The sequence below is a fragment of the Pinus tabuliformis genome, chromosome 7 (genome assembly GCF_031772625.1).
Source record: "Pinus tabuliformis cultivar Carrire ecotype Pingquan chromosome 7, CPIR1, whole genome shotgun sequence".
NCBI lineage: Eukaryota > Viridiplantae > Streptophyta > Pinopsida > Pinales > Pinaceae > Pinus > Pinus tabuliformis.
The window spans coordinates 302968974-302984498 of record NC_142293.1 but is presented as its reverse complement, the minus strand read 5'-3'; the positions used below and the strand labels follow the sequence as shown (position 1 = coordinate 302984498).

Genomic DNA, 15525 nt, shown 5'->3' with positions numbered 1-15525 from the left:
TGAATTCCTTCTATATAAATACATGAAAACAAACAAAGAGTGCAGAAATAAAGGAATATAGTGGAATGAGAGGGAAAATGATGGAATAGATAAAAAGATTGGATGTTTGACAAAACTGCAAGAATAGATTGATAGATAAGATTTTATTAAACCTTCTGCAAGGCCAACCAGCCTATGGGACAAGATCGCTTGTATACTATGCAACATTTCACATAAAATTCAAAAAACACAGCAATGCAACCCTAAAGATTACGACAAAAGAATAGAACAAAGCGATGGCATGTCCAGGTCAGCATTCAAAAAAGTTTTGGACTAATCTGAGTTGGTCTCCTTTGCTCTGAACTGGGATGGGTTTGTCCTTCCACTGTTGATTTCAGTACTCTGTCTCTACCATGCCTCGGTGGTGCAATGATCGAGAGTTCTCTATACCCTTTGTAATGAACCTACTACTTTAGCGATACCGAGGCCAACTCTGATTGTAGAATAGGTGAATGACATGACCGTAGCGATGATAAAGAAGCAACATATTTTCTCGAAGTCTGAATGCCTGAGAAATTAGCATCTGTATTTCTCCAAAGACTTATCATATATCGAGTTTTGGAGGCGTGGAAGGGGTTGTCATGTCCGCAAATTGACTTATTCATCACCCTATTGATTCACAAGCAAATCAGTCCAATTTTATATAAATAATGGTGAATATAATTATGGAATTATGGTGAATAATTGGAGACAATTATTAATCAACTGAAACTGTAATTTGTTGTCTACAATTATTAATCAACTGAAACTAGAATTTAATTAACTCACACCATGTTGATGGACGCAACTATTGTATAGTGAATTGTAGTTCAGAATAGATTCAAATAGTAAATAAAACCGCATATCCACATCTGGAAAGCACATGGGAAAAGGTACAGTAACAAATCAGAATTTTAAGTTTTCAAAGAGACATATTGAACACCAACACAAAGGCCTAGGCCATGGCATTTTGGATATTTCATCTGTTCATATCTATGGTGACTCAAAAGTCGTCATAGACTATGTCAGAGGCAAGGCTATTATCTGCAAATCCTCCCTACAAGGTTGGTTACAACAGATCACTACAATCTGGAGTTCATTACAACGCTCCTCCATACAGCATATCAGCAAGGACTTCAATACAGAGGCTGACGGTCTCTCCAAAAAAAAAAAAAAAGGCATCATGGAAAAACTGGATGGTCTCCACATAGAGATAAAGATGTACGAGACTTGGTTGGAGGCCGGGATTCTGCCATTACCCGGATAACTTCTAAACCGGACATTCTCCTCCCTTTTTTTTTTATAGCAAATTGATCTTCTCTGTTTTTTACCTTGTTTTACAGGTAGTGACAACAATACAGATGTGCTACATATTGTCTATCAGCATACTAGACATGCTATACTGAAATATTAAGATATATCGTGCAATCAACGATTAGTATAGAATAGATTTCGATTTTGATTCCTGGACTGTCTATAGGGACAATTTATGATGCATGATCGCAGTTTTGCTCGGTTAAATCTCTCTGTACTGCTACTGTTTGAGATGCATGGCCATGAAGAATATGTAACTTACAAATAAGGAATATATCGTTTTTTTCATCTGAGAAAAAAAAAATTGAACACCAAGTTTCAAACTTTGGCTCTAACAGCATTAATATAGGTATAGTTTTGCCTACTGGAAAGGGTATCTTCTGTAATGGCAAGTTTTACTGGGTGTCTCTGCCTCCCAATTCCCCGAATCCCATCCCTAATCTCATGGTAGCCTTCAATATTGCCGACGGGCTGTGGACAGAAATCCCGTTGCCACAGAGATGCAAAAGGATTAGTCCTGAAAATTTAGGGGATTACAATGGGCAAGTGGTGCTAGTGGAGCACAAGGGCCATGACTCTGTTCGCATATGGAAGTTGAATGAAGCAGAAGTATGGTGTGATGTAAAAAAAAAAAAAAAAGAACCGTTTGGCAAAATGCAACATTCCATTATTGGATTCAGTAGCAGTTAATAGCAGTGGGTTGGTAATGGTAATGGATCGGAAAATGAATATATCGATATATAACTGGAATGGGAAATTGATAGTCTGGCGATTGAGATTCCCTGGGCCTCGCATGTCTCAACGACCAATTCGAGTATCGATATCAGCCTTCGAATCTAACAACTTATGGTGGCCTCAACCATGATTTATATACTGATCCATTACTTAGGAAATTTTAGATGGTTGTGTTTTATTTCTCCTAGTTCTTTTTCTAAATTTCGATGATAATTGAAGTGCTGGGTTTATGAATATATTCTTTCTTTTTATCATATATTACCAGCGTAACATTTTTCCTTTACTCAAACTATGGATCCTGAAACTTTATTGACAATTAAATTAGAATCGTGGAAGTTAGTTTCTAAACTTGCAGAGCTGTTTTATCTATATATGTAAAAGAGAAGTAAAAGGTATGAATAGAGAAGAAGATTATTCATCGTTATATGCAAAAGAGAAGTAAAAGGTATGAATGGAGAAGAAGATTGGGAGGCTTTTTGGTGTTTATTTTGCAGTTTTGAGATGGCTAGTAGTGTACCATAGCTTGATGGGAAAATGGTATCTGGTGCATCAAGATGAAGACTCTTTTCTACTTGTAAGAAATATATGAGATATCCAAGTGTGAAGATGATGATAATGACTTTGTGAGTTTTGCTATATTTTTTTTTAATCTGATTCTATTTATTTTGAGAATGTAGTAAAAGAAAGAAAATGGTGTGATGACATGGATGAAGAAATCCAAACAATTGAGGAAAATGAGACGTGAGAGATAGTAAATCTTCTAGCAGAAAAAGGAGTTATTAGTGTGAGGTGAGTTTATAAACCCAGGAATGATGTATAATGCATAATTGAAAGGCACAAAGCACAACTTGTAGTCAAGGGTGCAAACGCCAATATGGAAGAGAATATAATCCAACCTTTGCTCTTGTACAAAGAATGGAAACTGTTATAGTTGTCATGGCAATAGTAGCTCAATACAAATGATAAGTCCATCAAATGGATGTAAAATCAACTTTTCCCAATGACGTATAAGTTAAGAAAAGCATTGTGTGGGTTCAAGCAGTTGCCAAATGCTTGGTATAACTGCATTGACCCGTAACTATTGAGCAATGGTTTTAGTAAAAGTAGCAGGAAGCCAAACAGTTTACATCAAAGTTAGCAATGAAGGTGAAATTATCAAAGTTAGCAATGAAGGTGAAATTATAATTATTTGCTTGTATGTAGATGATTTTATTTTTACAGGAAATAATCTATCCATAGAAGAATCTAGATTAGCAGTCGAGAAAGAATTTATAATAACAAAAATGGGCTTATTGAGATTTTTTTTTTGGTATTAAAGTCGAACAAACAAATGAAAGTATCTTTATATCTCGAACCAAGTATGCAGGGGTTATCTTGGAAAGATTTAGGAAGTTGAATAGCAAGCTAATGCCAACAATTATTGCATGGTGCATAACAGATGGAGGCCTTACAAAGATGGTCTAGTGGGGTAGAATTTTCTAGTGAAAATATTAGGATACACATTTACCCTTATTCTAGTGTTGAATAAAAATATCGTGAAAAGTAATGTGTTGCTGGTTTTGGATAAAAAGACCCTCAACTTTCTTCGCAACTTTGTGGTCACTGGCCACTTATGAAAGGAGTAGGCATCTTTAGAAATGCGGTGCCATTTAGAGGATATACTAATAGCAACAGGGAAAAGGAGATTATTCCGTTCATTTAATTATTTTTCAATTGTCTGGTCATATTGTGAGCTGCAATATATATCACAATATTGTTTTAGTACTAATGATTAAATATATAATAAATTTGAACCTTTTGACATTTACAGGACATTCCTCTCAATTTACAAAAAAAATAAAGTATGAAAATCATGTTGGAAACAGTTCTGAAGTTTGGAGTTTTTATTTTATTTTCAAGATTAATTAAATGGGTTTGGAAGATTGGGACTTATCTATTCACTAAGGTTTTAAAGAAATTATATGCATAAAACTTATACTAACACCTCCTAGTGGAATTGATAGTGCACTAATTTGTTGCTTGCTATTATCTTGGTTTTGGTACCACCTTATAGCATATACGGGTTCAAATTCTATTTTCCATGATGGACAGTTGAATCTGTTTCAACTCTAATTGTTATTGAAGGGTTCCACAAGGATGTCACATGAGCATTTATGATGCCCATTTTAACATAGATAGCCACCTATGTTAAGGTTCTATTTTGCAGTTCCATGTTATTTATGAACATTATATACATTTGGTTGGACACGTGAAAATCGATTGATGGATTGGATATTGATGATGGACATGTTGGATGTATGACCAAATGTATGACTTACTTGGTTACAATTTATCTAGTGCATGACTTGTCAAAGTTATTGTTGCATCGTATAGGCTTATATAGATATGATTTATCTAATCAATGACTTAGTGAAATTATGATTTATCTAATGTAAGATTTATTTCCAGTATGAACAACAAAAATTGACACGTGGACACTGGGCTTAATAAACATGATGTTTAAGATCATGTACCTATATCTATTTTGTGGTTGTATATATGCATGGATGAGAACTAAACTACAGGTTGGAAAGAACCATATGATAACCAAGATATACTATTCCATTGGGGAAGGTCGAGATGACCAATGAGGAAAGGTACGATGTACATTGTTCTATTACATTTGGTATCTACTTGATATGCACTTTATGCACTTGATATCTACTTGATATATACTATTCCATTGGGGAAGGTCGAGATGACCAATGAGGAAAGGTACGATGTACATTGTTCTATTACATTTGGTATCTACTTGATATGCACTCTTATGACATGAGTAAAATGCAAATGACAGGTGGCAAGACGACCTGACTAGATTATTCGATGACAAATCCAACTAGCTCTGTAGTGTGGTCCGTGCTCTGAAGGAGGGGTGGAGGTGTTTCCCACCGTGTATCCTCCGAAACCTGGAATCGTGGGGAGGACAGCTGAACGCTCCCCCTAGACGTGTGATGATGATTGCCAGATGCCTGCTGGGGAAAGTTCGGTCGAGGTATTCGACGCTTCCACCATGTCGGTTTTATCAGTGGTTAGTATGGCCGTTGCCACTGATAGAGCAGCAGAGGATGGATAGGGTGGGAACGGAAGTAGGTCAAGGTGGATAGGAAGCTAAAGATCAGTTGGAGACTCTTGATGGGAAGTAATGCCATTATCTGACTCATCGAATTTTAATGCTATAACTCTTTCTGGTTTGCTATGCTTTCAAACTCCTTGTATCTTTTCATTCTAACTTCGGGACGAAGTTTTCTGAAGGAGGGGTGTATGTAATGCCCCACTTAAATCTTATCCTACAAATTGTGTTAATATTTACATTATCTGAAAATATTGAGAAATATTGGTCTAAAATAAATTTATGATTTCCATTATTCAAATTCCCCACTTACCTTCTCAATTTGAATATTGTGTAGGATATGGTCTCCTTCCATTAATTCAAAATATATTTATTCATTCACACACCCCAATGTACCCTCACATTTAATAAGGAGAAGACAAAGTCCTCTCCATCTTATCATCAATATATATTTATTCATTTCACATTCCCCAATGTACCCTCACATTTAATAAGGAGAAGACAAAGTCCTCTCCATCTTATCATCAATATATATTTATTCATTTCACATTCCCCAATGTACCCTCACATTTACTAAGGAGGAGACATGGTCCTCCCCATGTAATTACACTTCACATTCCCAAATGTACTTCCCCATTAAATTCTCAATTTTAAATTCATATCACAATTCCAAATGTACTCTAGCTTGGAAGAGAAGTCAACCAAGGATGGGTGAGAGTTAATGACATTAATGAGAGGTGGTTGAGGAAAGAGGGTATAAAAGGGAAGGGGGAAGGAAGAAGAGGGGAGTTGGAGTTTTGCTTAGGATTGTGGGGGTTGGTTGTGATTGTTTGGCCTTGTTATGATTTTTGGGAGACCTTGGAAACCTGTGGAGGTTTCTTGGGTTTGAGAGGAGGAAAGTATCATTATCTAGTTTTGCATATTCTACTTGAGGACACACTATACCTGGTTCGACTTGGGCACGGAGGGCTAGGGAACCTGTGGAGGTTTCCTGGGCTAGGAATTTATTTCCTAGTTGGCTGGGAGGTAAATCTGGTTGGGTCGGTCAGAAGGAGCGTTCAGCTGGAGCTATCAGATGAAGGTATCATCATCAATCGCCGGAACAGGTATTTTCCATGGACTACTCTTGTTAAGTTGATATCAATGGAATGCTCACCTTAATTTATGTTGCTTATGATAAAATGATTAGATGTTAAATGTTTAAAGCTATGTGAAAAGGTCAGCAGACTCCTTTTATTATTTATAAAATAACAGTAAAATAGATGTGTTAGTGTATAACGAAATAGAGGCTCTAATAATAGGAAACAGGTCCTTACATTGTTGCCCTCTCTTCGTACTTTTATTCTGCCTCTTCTTCACACTTTTGTCTCACTGAATTCAGGTCGAGTTTCTCTTGGATCGAATGGAGACCGAATACATCTATCTATACACCTCTCCACATGATCTTTAGGTCGACTTGATTGCTGGAGTTAGGCTGAATTTATATAGCATGTTCTTCCATTGTTTGTAGGCTGACTTGAAGAGGATATATGACAAGTTCTTGGAGGATACTTTACATAGACAATATTGACCTTTTACAAAGTGCAACATGACTTCATTTACATGAAAATGACTCTAATATTTTATGACTAAATGACAAATAAATCCTAAAGACTCTCAATGGGAGTCTTGACTCAAAAACAATATCCCTTGCTCATGAAACCCATGAAGCAAGTCAATATATATATTTTTATTTTTCTTATTTAAATCTCATTAGATAAAATCATAATTACATGTCATTATGAAGACTGAACCTAGTTACACTTTTCAACAGCTTGGATGGGAAGTGATGGAGAAGTGCATCGGCTTCTGACAATAATGTGAGGAGAGAATGAGGACCAAAAAGGTGAGAACAAGGACAAAGAAGTCATTTTTGTTCCTCTTCCTCCAAGTTGTTTGTGCAATCCAGATGTGTTCTGGAGTGTTTAAGGGAAAATTGTGCGGCCATAATTATTTTCAAGTTGATTTCATGGGATGATAAGTTAATTTTCAAATTTCAATTCGTTGAATAAGTTGTGTTTCTTTAGCACAATACGTCATATTGTTCCTTGCGGTGATAAGGGTAAGAGCAGTTGCAACACCACTTAATTATTCCTACACACAAGAGGAATTCAAGTTCTATTTAGAGGATTCTAGGAACAAAATGTTGATTGTGCCAACGAAAGAATATTCATTAGCTGAAAGGGCCACCTTAAAGCCGGGCCTCTCTGTGGTTGTAACAAAATTCTACCATGACATCGACAAAAATGCAACCATCGAGTTCCACCCATGGTTGAACTTTGTGGCTTCCGAGGGTAGTGAGGGGCATGATGACCATTTAGCCTAAGGGAGTTCCGTTAACGCAACTAAATTTTGTGGCATCTACGTAGCACATCATTGGCGTGAATGAGTTGTTAGCTCCCTTTACGGCTCCCTTTACGGCCGCTGATAATTTGGAAACGGTCTACCACCGATTCCTTCAATTACAGAAACCATCTGTCGTTAATTAATTTCTTGTTGGGAGCTCCTGGAGTGGTCCATTACTCCCTCTGCAGTTCTCTACCATGTTATGTGGAACACTTGACACATAGCCAATAGAAGCTTGATGGAAGCTTGGCTATAAATACTTCTGTTTGGTCCCCAAGCTCACAACTCAATCCCCTTCAACCTTACACCATCAAATTAGAGTGAGCAGAGCTTAGAAGTGCCACAGGGTAAGAGGTTTGGGCTACTTAGTGGTTGTTTTCCATCGTGAGTAGTGAAGCGCAGTAATGACTCTGAGCAATGCGAGTGTGTACAGATTGGTGCGTTGAGTGGTGTGTGTGTGGAGAATTTATATATATGTCTGTGTGGTGTAGCATGGTTTTAAATTCTAAGGTCGCTGGTTTTGTTGTTTTACTTGCGCTTTACGTGCAGAGATTTTAAAGTGGTGGTGGAGAGAGTGGAGTAGAGAGAGGTCCCATCTTCTTTCGTCCAGGAATCAAGTGTCCAAACCCAGATTCGTTTAGTTTTTCCCTACTTCCTTTTCGCCGGTAGAAGTGGAGTCATCCCATATATATATTTTTTTCTGTAGCCAGAGACACTCAGGGTAAACCAGTTTGTAGAGATGGCGGGCAAAGTTTGAAGCTACCTATCAGATAGCCTTTTTGGCTTCAGCTGCCTCAAGTGTAGCAAAAATCCTGTTATCGGAGTGTGACCAACATCAATGGCCGGAGGTATGATTTATTGGGTCTTAAAGTTTGTTTTTTTTTAGTTCTTTTAAGTGTTTGTTCCGCATTATAGAATCGTTATTATGCTAACATTTGGTATCAGAACAATTTTTATCTCTACCTTGGTGTTTATAGACATGCTCTGTTTGGCTAAATGCCATATTTTAAGAATTTTCTAAATTAAGGCATTTATTTGGAAATATGTCTAATTTTTGCTCAATTTTTATGCTTATAATATTTTTTTGGTTTAATGCAATTAACTATGCTCATATTTAATTTGCATGAATTGATTATTTCTGCTCTAATTAAAACATGCTATTTTGGATGAGTATACGAGACCCATCGTTGAATGTTATGCATGAATATTATAGTTTTATTTATGCAAATTATCATTATTCTCATATCAAGCTAATTTTTATGCATAAAAGAAATAATGTCTAGTGATCCATATAATTTTTAATTGATTAGAGAATAGCCACAGCATCTCTAATTAAATAATATTATATATTATGATTGATTAGGATCACATAAAGAATATTTAGACATTAATTGTAATTAATTATACTAAATATAATAAATTTTATCCCACAAGAATTTTTATTATATTTATATAATTAATTAGGATAAAATATCAAATTATTCATAACTTACCCACAGGAATTATGAATTAATAGTTTTATCATAAAGTTCAAATCTAAGATAGAATTTATATCAAATTATAATCATAATATACCCTTTAGAATTATGAATTAAGTGAGTAATTTGATAAATTCTATCATAAAGAATAATTAAATCTGATTGAATTGAAAATTTAGTCCACATACATTTTTTATGTCATTAGATTTAATTTTAAGCATGATTTACATTGGTAAAGCATGAAATTTTATTTAGGCCTCAAATTTAACATAAGCATGTGATCTTTAATATTATGCAGTTGTACAACCTGCAAGTTTCTCTGAAATTCGTTGTGATATCCCTGAACTTAAGGGAGATAACTATAAGGTTTGGAAGGAGAGGTTTCTCCTTCATTTAGGGTGGATGGACATAGACTATGCTATTAGGAAAGATGAACCACCAACACTCACTAATACCATCACTGCAGCAAACATCATGCTTTATGAACGATGGGAATGATCTAATCGTCTAAGCATGATGTTCATTAAGACTAAGATTTCAGCTGGTATTCGTGGTTCTGTTGATCAGCATGAAAAGGTCCGAGACTTGTTGAAAGCCATTGATGATCAATTCATCACTTTAAACAAAGCACTAGCAAGCACCCTAGTCATGAAGTTCTCATCCCTAACGCTCACCAGTGTGAAAGGTGTACGCAAGCACATCATGCAAATTAGGGACACTGTGGCTCAATTGAAGAAACTCAAGGTTGAAATATCAGAGTCCTTCATGGTGCACTACATCCTGAACACCATCCTGCACCAATACAGACCCTTCAAAATATCATACAACACACATAAGGATAAATGGTCAATTAATGAACTCATGACCATGTGTGTTCAAGAGGAAGGGAGACCGGTGATGGAACTGGGAGAAAGTGAAATGCTGGCAATGCGTGGAAAGGGAAAATCTCAAGCCAATAAGAAAGGGAAAGGTAAAGTACCTCCCCAAGCCGATATCAAGAAGGATTCCAAGTGTTTCTTCTATAAAAAGAAGGGACACATGAAGAAGGAATGCGCCAAATTTAAGAAATGGCTTGCGAACAAAGGTAATCTAATCTCATTTGTTTGTTATGAATCTAATATGTTTAATGTCAATATTAACACCTAGTGGATTGATTCTGGATCAATAATTCACATTTCGAATTCCTTGCAGGGTTTGCAAAACCTAAGGAAGCCATTGGGAAGTGAGCAAAGCATCTTATCAGGAAAAAAGATGGGCTTGCATGTGGAAGCTATAGGAACATGCTATTTAACTTTAAGTAGTGGCTTTGTTTTAGAATTAGAAAAGACCTTTTATGTTCCAAGTTTTTCTAGAAACTTGATTTCAGTTTCAAGGCTTGTACCTTTTGGATATTCCTTTAACTTTTCAGAAACATCCTTTAGTTTATTTTATAAATCTGATTGTGTTGGGAATGGTATTTTGTCTAATGGTCTTTACTACATTAATTTACAAAGCAATGTCACTTAGGATTCAATGCATGTTCACACTAGCACTAAAAGATGTGTTATCAATGAAGATTTCTCTAAGTTATGGCACTGAAGACTAGGTCATATCTCCATAGAAAGAATTAAAAGATTGGCGAATGAAAGGGTACTTAATACTCTGGATTTTACTGATTTTGAGACTTATGTGGACTGCATAAAAGGAAAGCAAACCAACAAGTCAAAGAAAGGTGTCAATAGGAGTTCAGACATATTAGATATCATACATACTGATATATGTAGTCCAGACATGGACTCACATGGTCAGAGATACTTCATCTCTTTAATAGATGATTACTCACGATATATGTATCTCTACATGCTTCATAAAAATAACAAAGCATTAGATGCCTTTAAGATATTTAAGGCTGAAGTAGAGAACCAATGCAGCAAGAAAATTAAGATCGTGAGATCAGATAAAGGTGGAGAATATTATGGTAGATACACAGAAGATGGACAAGCACCTGGGCCATTTGCAAAATTTCTTCAAAGCATGGGATTGTTGCCCAGTACACCATGCCTAGTTCACCCGACCAAAACGGTGTAGCAGAAAGAAGAAACTGAACATTATTGGACATGGTGCGAAGTATGCTTAGTAGCTCCAATCTTCCTAAATCCTTGTGGACAGAAGCACTTAAGACAATAGTATATATATTAAATAGGGTTCCAACCAAGGCTGTTCCTAAAATGCCATTTGAATTATGGAAAGGTTGGAAACCGAGTTTGCAACATATGCGTGTTTGGGGATGCCCGTCTGAAGTGAGAATATATAATCCACAAGAGAAGAAGCTAGACCCAAGGACCATTAGTGGGTACATCATTGGATATGCTGAAAGGTATAAAGGTTACATATTTTATTGTCCATCTCACAGCACTAGGATTGTGGAATCAAGAATTGAAAGTTTCTTGAAAATGACTTGATCAGTGGGAGCGATGAAACCAGGAACATAGTTTCTAAGAAGGATCATTCAAAATCTCAACCTTCCACCTCAATTGATAGATTGGTATTGTTCACAACACCCCTCAAGTACAAACTGGAGTTGAAAAACCAATTGTTGAAGTTCCACAAGATGCTGACAGCATTCCAGTAGATCAGGTAGTTCAAGAGTTGTTAAGAACTTTTAAACAACGAGTTGAACCACATAATTCTCAGGAAGATAATGGTACATCATTAAGAAGATCTATTAGACCAAAGAGATCAGAAATTCCTGATGATTATGTTGTGTATCTGCAAGAATCTGACTACAACATTGGAGCCAAAAATGATCCCGAGTCTTTTTCACAAGCTATGAGCTGCAAAGAATCAGAATTATGGTTCGATGCCATGAAGGAAGAGATGAATTCTATAAATAGTAATGAAGTCTGGGATCTTGTTAAGTTGCCTAATGGTGCAAAAGCCATTAGATGTAAATGGGTCTTTAAGACAAAGAAAGACTCATTGGGAAACATTGAGAGATACAAGGCAAGACTTGTTGCTAAGGGATTCACTTACAAAGAAGGAATCGATTACATGGAGACTTTCTCTCCTATATCTAAGAAAGATTCCTTGCATGTTATAGTGGCACTAGTAGCCCATTTGAATTGGAGTTGCAACACATGGATGTGAAAAGGACATTTCTCAATGGAGATCGAGAGGAGGAGGTTTACCTGAAACAACCTGAAGGATTCCCCTCTAGTGATGGTGAGAAACTGGTTTGTAAGCTCAAGAAATCATTATATGATTTAAAACAAGCATCCCACCATTGGTATTTGAAATTCCATAATGTAATTTCTTCTTTCGGTTTTGTAGAAAACATTATGGATCAATGTATATACCTGAAAGTTAGTGGGAGTAAATTCCATTTTCTTGTTTTATATGTGGATGACATTTTGCTAGCAACCAATGATAAGGGTTTGCTGCATCAGGTGAAACAATTCCTCTCTAAAAATTTCGATATGAAGGATATGGGTGAGGCATCTTATGTCATTGGCATTAACTTGATCCATAGAGACAGATTCCGAGGCATCTTGGGTCTGTCTTAGGAAACTTATATTAATAAAATTTTAGAGAGATTTCAGATGAAGGATTGTTCACCAAGTGTCGCTCCCATTGTGAAGGGTGATAGGTTCAATTTGAACCAATGCCTGAAGAATGACTTTGAAAGGGAACAAATGAAGAACATTCCATATGCTTCTACTGTCGGAAGCCTAATGTATGCTCGGATATGCACAAGACCAGACATTGCATTTGTTGTGGGAATGTTGGGCCGATATCAAAGTGATCCAGGTTTAGACCACTGGAGAGCTGCAAAGAAAGTAATGAGGTACCTTCAAGGAACCAAAAACTACATGCTTGTCTATAGACGGATGGACAATTTGGAATTAATTGGCTACTCATATTCTGACTTCGCTGGATGTGTTGATTCACGCAAATCAACATCAAGATACATTTTTATGATGGCTGGTGGAGCTGTATCATGGAGGAGTGCCAAGCAGACCTTCATTGCCACTTCCACTATGGAAGCCGAGTTCGTCTCCTTTTTTGAAGCTAATTTACATGGTGTATGGCTTAAGAGTTTCATTTCTGGGCTTAGAATTATGGATTCTATCTCTAAGCCATTGAGAATGTATTGCGACAATTCAACTGTTTTTTTTATGGCTAAAAACAACAAAAGTGGGAGTCGAAATAAACACATCGACATTAAGTATTTAGCTATAAGGGAACGTGCTAAAGAAAAGAAAGTGGTCATTGAGCACGTCAGCACTGAGTTGATGATCGTTGATCCTTTGACTAAGGGCATGCAACCATTTAAATTCAAGGATCATGTAATGAATATGGGACTTGGTTCCATTGTGTAGTTTCTCATTGTATGGACAATGTTATTTTAATGCAATACTTAATTATTGTGATGTTTTCCTCATATTTATGTGCACCTTAATTTGATTTGAGAGAATTCATCTGTGTAGGACCAAGAATAAACATAAGGTTTATTCATTAAGAAATTGTTGCCACATAAATTTTAATAGAAATAAATACATAGTAATACATGGAAGATAATACTCATCATTAGAGGACTTATCGCCATGATTCATGTATCTATTACTTAATACATATTTTCAATGGGTTTTAAGATGAGACATTAATATTGGAAGTATGGACCAAGTGGGGGAATGTTAGCTCCCTTTATGTCTCCCTTTATGGCCGCCGATAATTTGGAAATGGTCTACCACCGATTCCTTCAATTACGGAAACCATCTGCCATTAATTAATTTCTTGTTGGGAGCTCCTAGAGTGGTCCATTACTCCCTCTGCAGTTCTCTACCATGTTCTGTGGAACACTTGACACATAGCCAACAGAAACTTGATGGAATCTTGGCTATAAATACTTCTGTTTGGTCCCCAAGCTCACAACTCAATCCCCTTCAACCTTACACCATCAAATTAGAGTGAGCAGAGCTTGGAAGTCCCACGCGGTAAGAGGTTTGGGCTACTTAGAGGTTGTTTTCCATCGTGAGTAGTGAAGCATAATAATGACTCTGAGTGAGGCGAGTGTGTACAGATTGGTGCATTAAGCAGTGTTTTTGTGGAGAACTTATATATATGTCTGTGTGGTGTAGCGTGGTTTTAAATTCTAAGGTCGCTGATTTTGTTGTTTTATCTGCGCTTGACGTGTAGATCTTTTGAAGTGGTGGTGGAGAGAGTGGAGTAGAGAGAGGTCCCATCTTCTTTCATCCAGGAAAAATGTGTCTGAACCCAGATTCGTTGAGTTTTTCCCTAATTCCTTTTCGCCGGTAGAAGTGGAGTCGTCCCATATATTTTTTTTTGCTATAGCCAGAGACACTCAGGGTAAACCAGTCCGTAGAGACAGTGGGCAAAGTTTGAAGCTACTTGTCAGACAACGTTTTTGGCTTCAGCTGTAAACAACAAAAAATGACAAAAAAAGGGAAGTGGATTGCCTTAAGCATAGCAGAAAGTCTGGTATCGGAGTGTGAGTAGCATTAATTGTTGGAGGTATGATTTATTGGGTATTAAAGTTTGTTTTTTTTTATTCTTTTAAGTGTTTGTTCCGCATTATAGAATCGTTATTATGCTAACATGAGCTTTCACCCTCTGACCTGATGGTCATTGTCGTGTTGATTTTTCATGTCCACGGTCTCGTAGCACCGTTGCTTTCATCCATCGTCGATGGTGGAGCCGTTGTCCTCTCTTCGGTAGGTTGATTCTCGGCCACATCATTTTGGACCAACATGAAAACCTACGACGTCACCTGGTACAAATCGGTGCCCACCATCCACCAAATCTTACTAGAGAGATAAAACAAAAAGCATGAGAGCGAGTATTAAAAGCTACTATTCATTAGAATTTACGGTGCATCCTTTGCTCCAACCATACTGGAACGTCTAGAGGAAGAATTGGGCACTCCTATTCTTGAATCTTACATGATGACAAAGGCTTCTTATTTGATCACATCCAATCTGTTGCCACATCGTAGTGTTCACAAACCGGGGTCCATGGGCAAGGCGGTAGGGCAAGAATTAGTTATTCTAGATCACAACAATGTGGCTCAAAAACCAATATGTAGCAACAAAGTATTCATACGGGATTTGATCATCACCAAAGGATACCAAAATAATCATGAAGCCAATAAAATCGCCTTTAAATTCAGGTGGTTTCACACAAGAGACTTGGGTTACCTAGAAAATGATGAATACCTTTTCTTCATTGGATGGATTAATGAGCTCATCAATAAACACAAATAATGAAATCACTAGGATAAACTTGTAACATAATGGAATAAATGGGAATAAATGGTTTTGATGAATTTGTAAACTAAAATTTTGAAGCTATTTTACAGGATATAAAATATCACCAATGGTAATAGACATTGTTTTGTTTTCACAACCAACAGTGGATGAGTATAACATACCCCCTTACCTTACCGAGGTAGGAGAGTTGTTACTGGCGAATCCAGTCCCCATTGTCCGG

General features: G+C 36.7%; 1 pseudogene; it reads left to right on the top strand.

Annotated features, from left to right (window-relative positions):
* Window positions 1–1040: 1040 nt before the first annotated feature.
* On the top strand, window positions 1041–15299 carry LOC149247066 (putative CoA ligase CCL9; annotated as a pseudogene).
* Window positions 15300–15525: the final 226 nt, after the last annotated feature.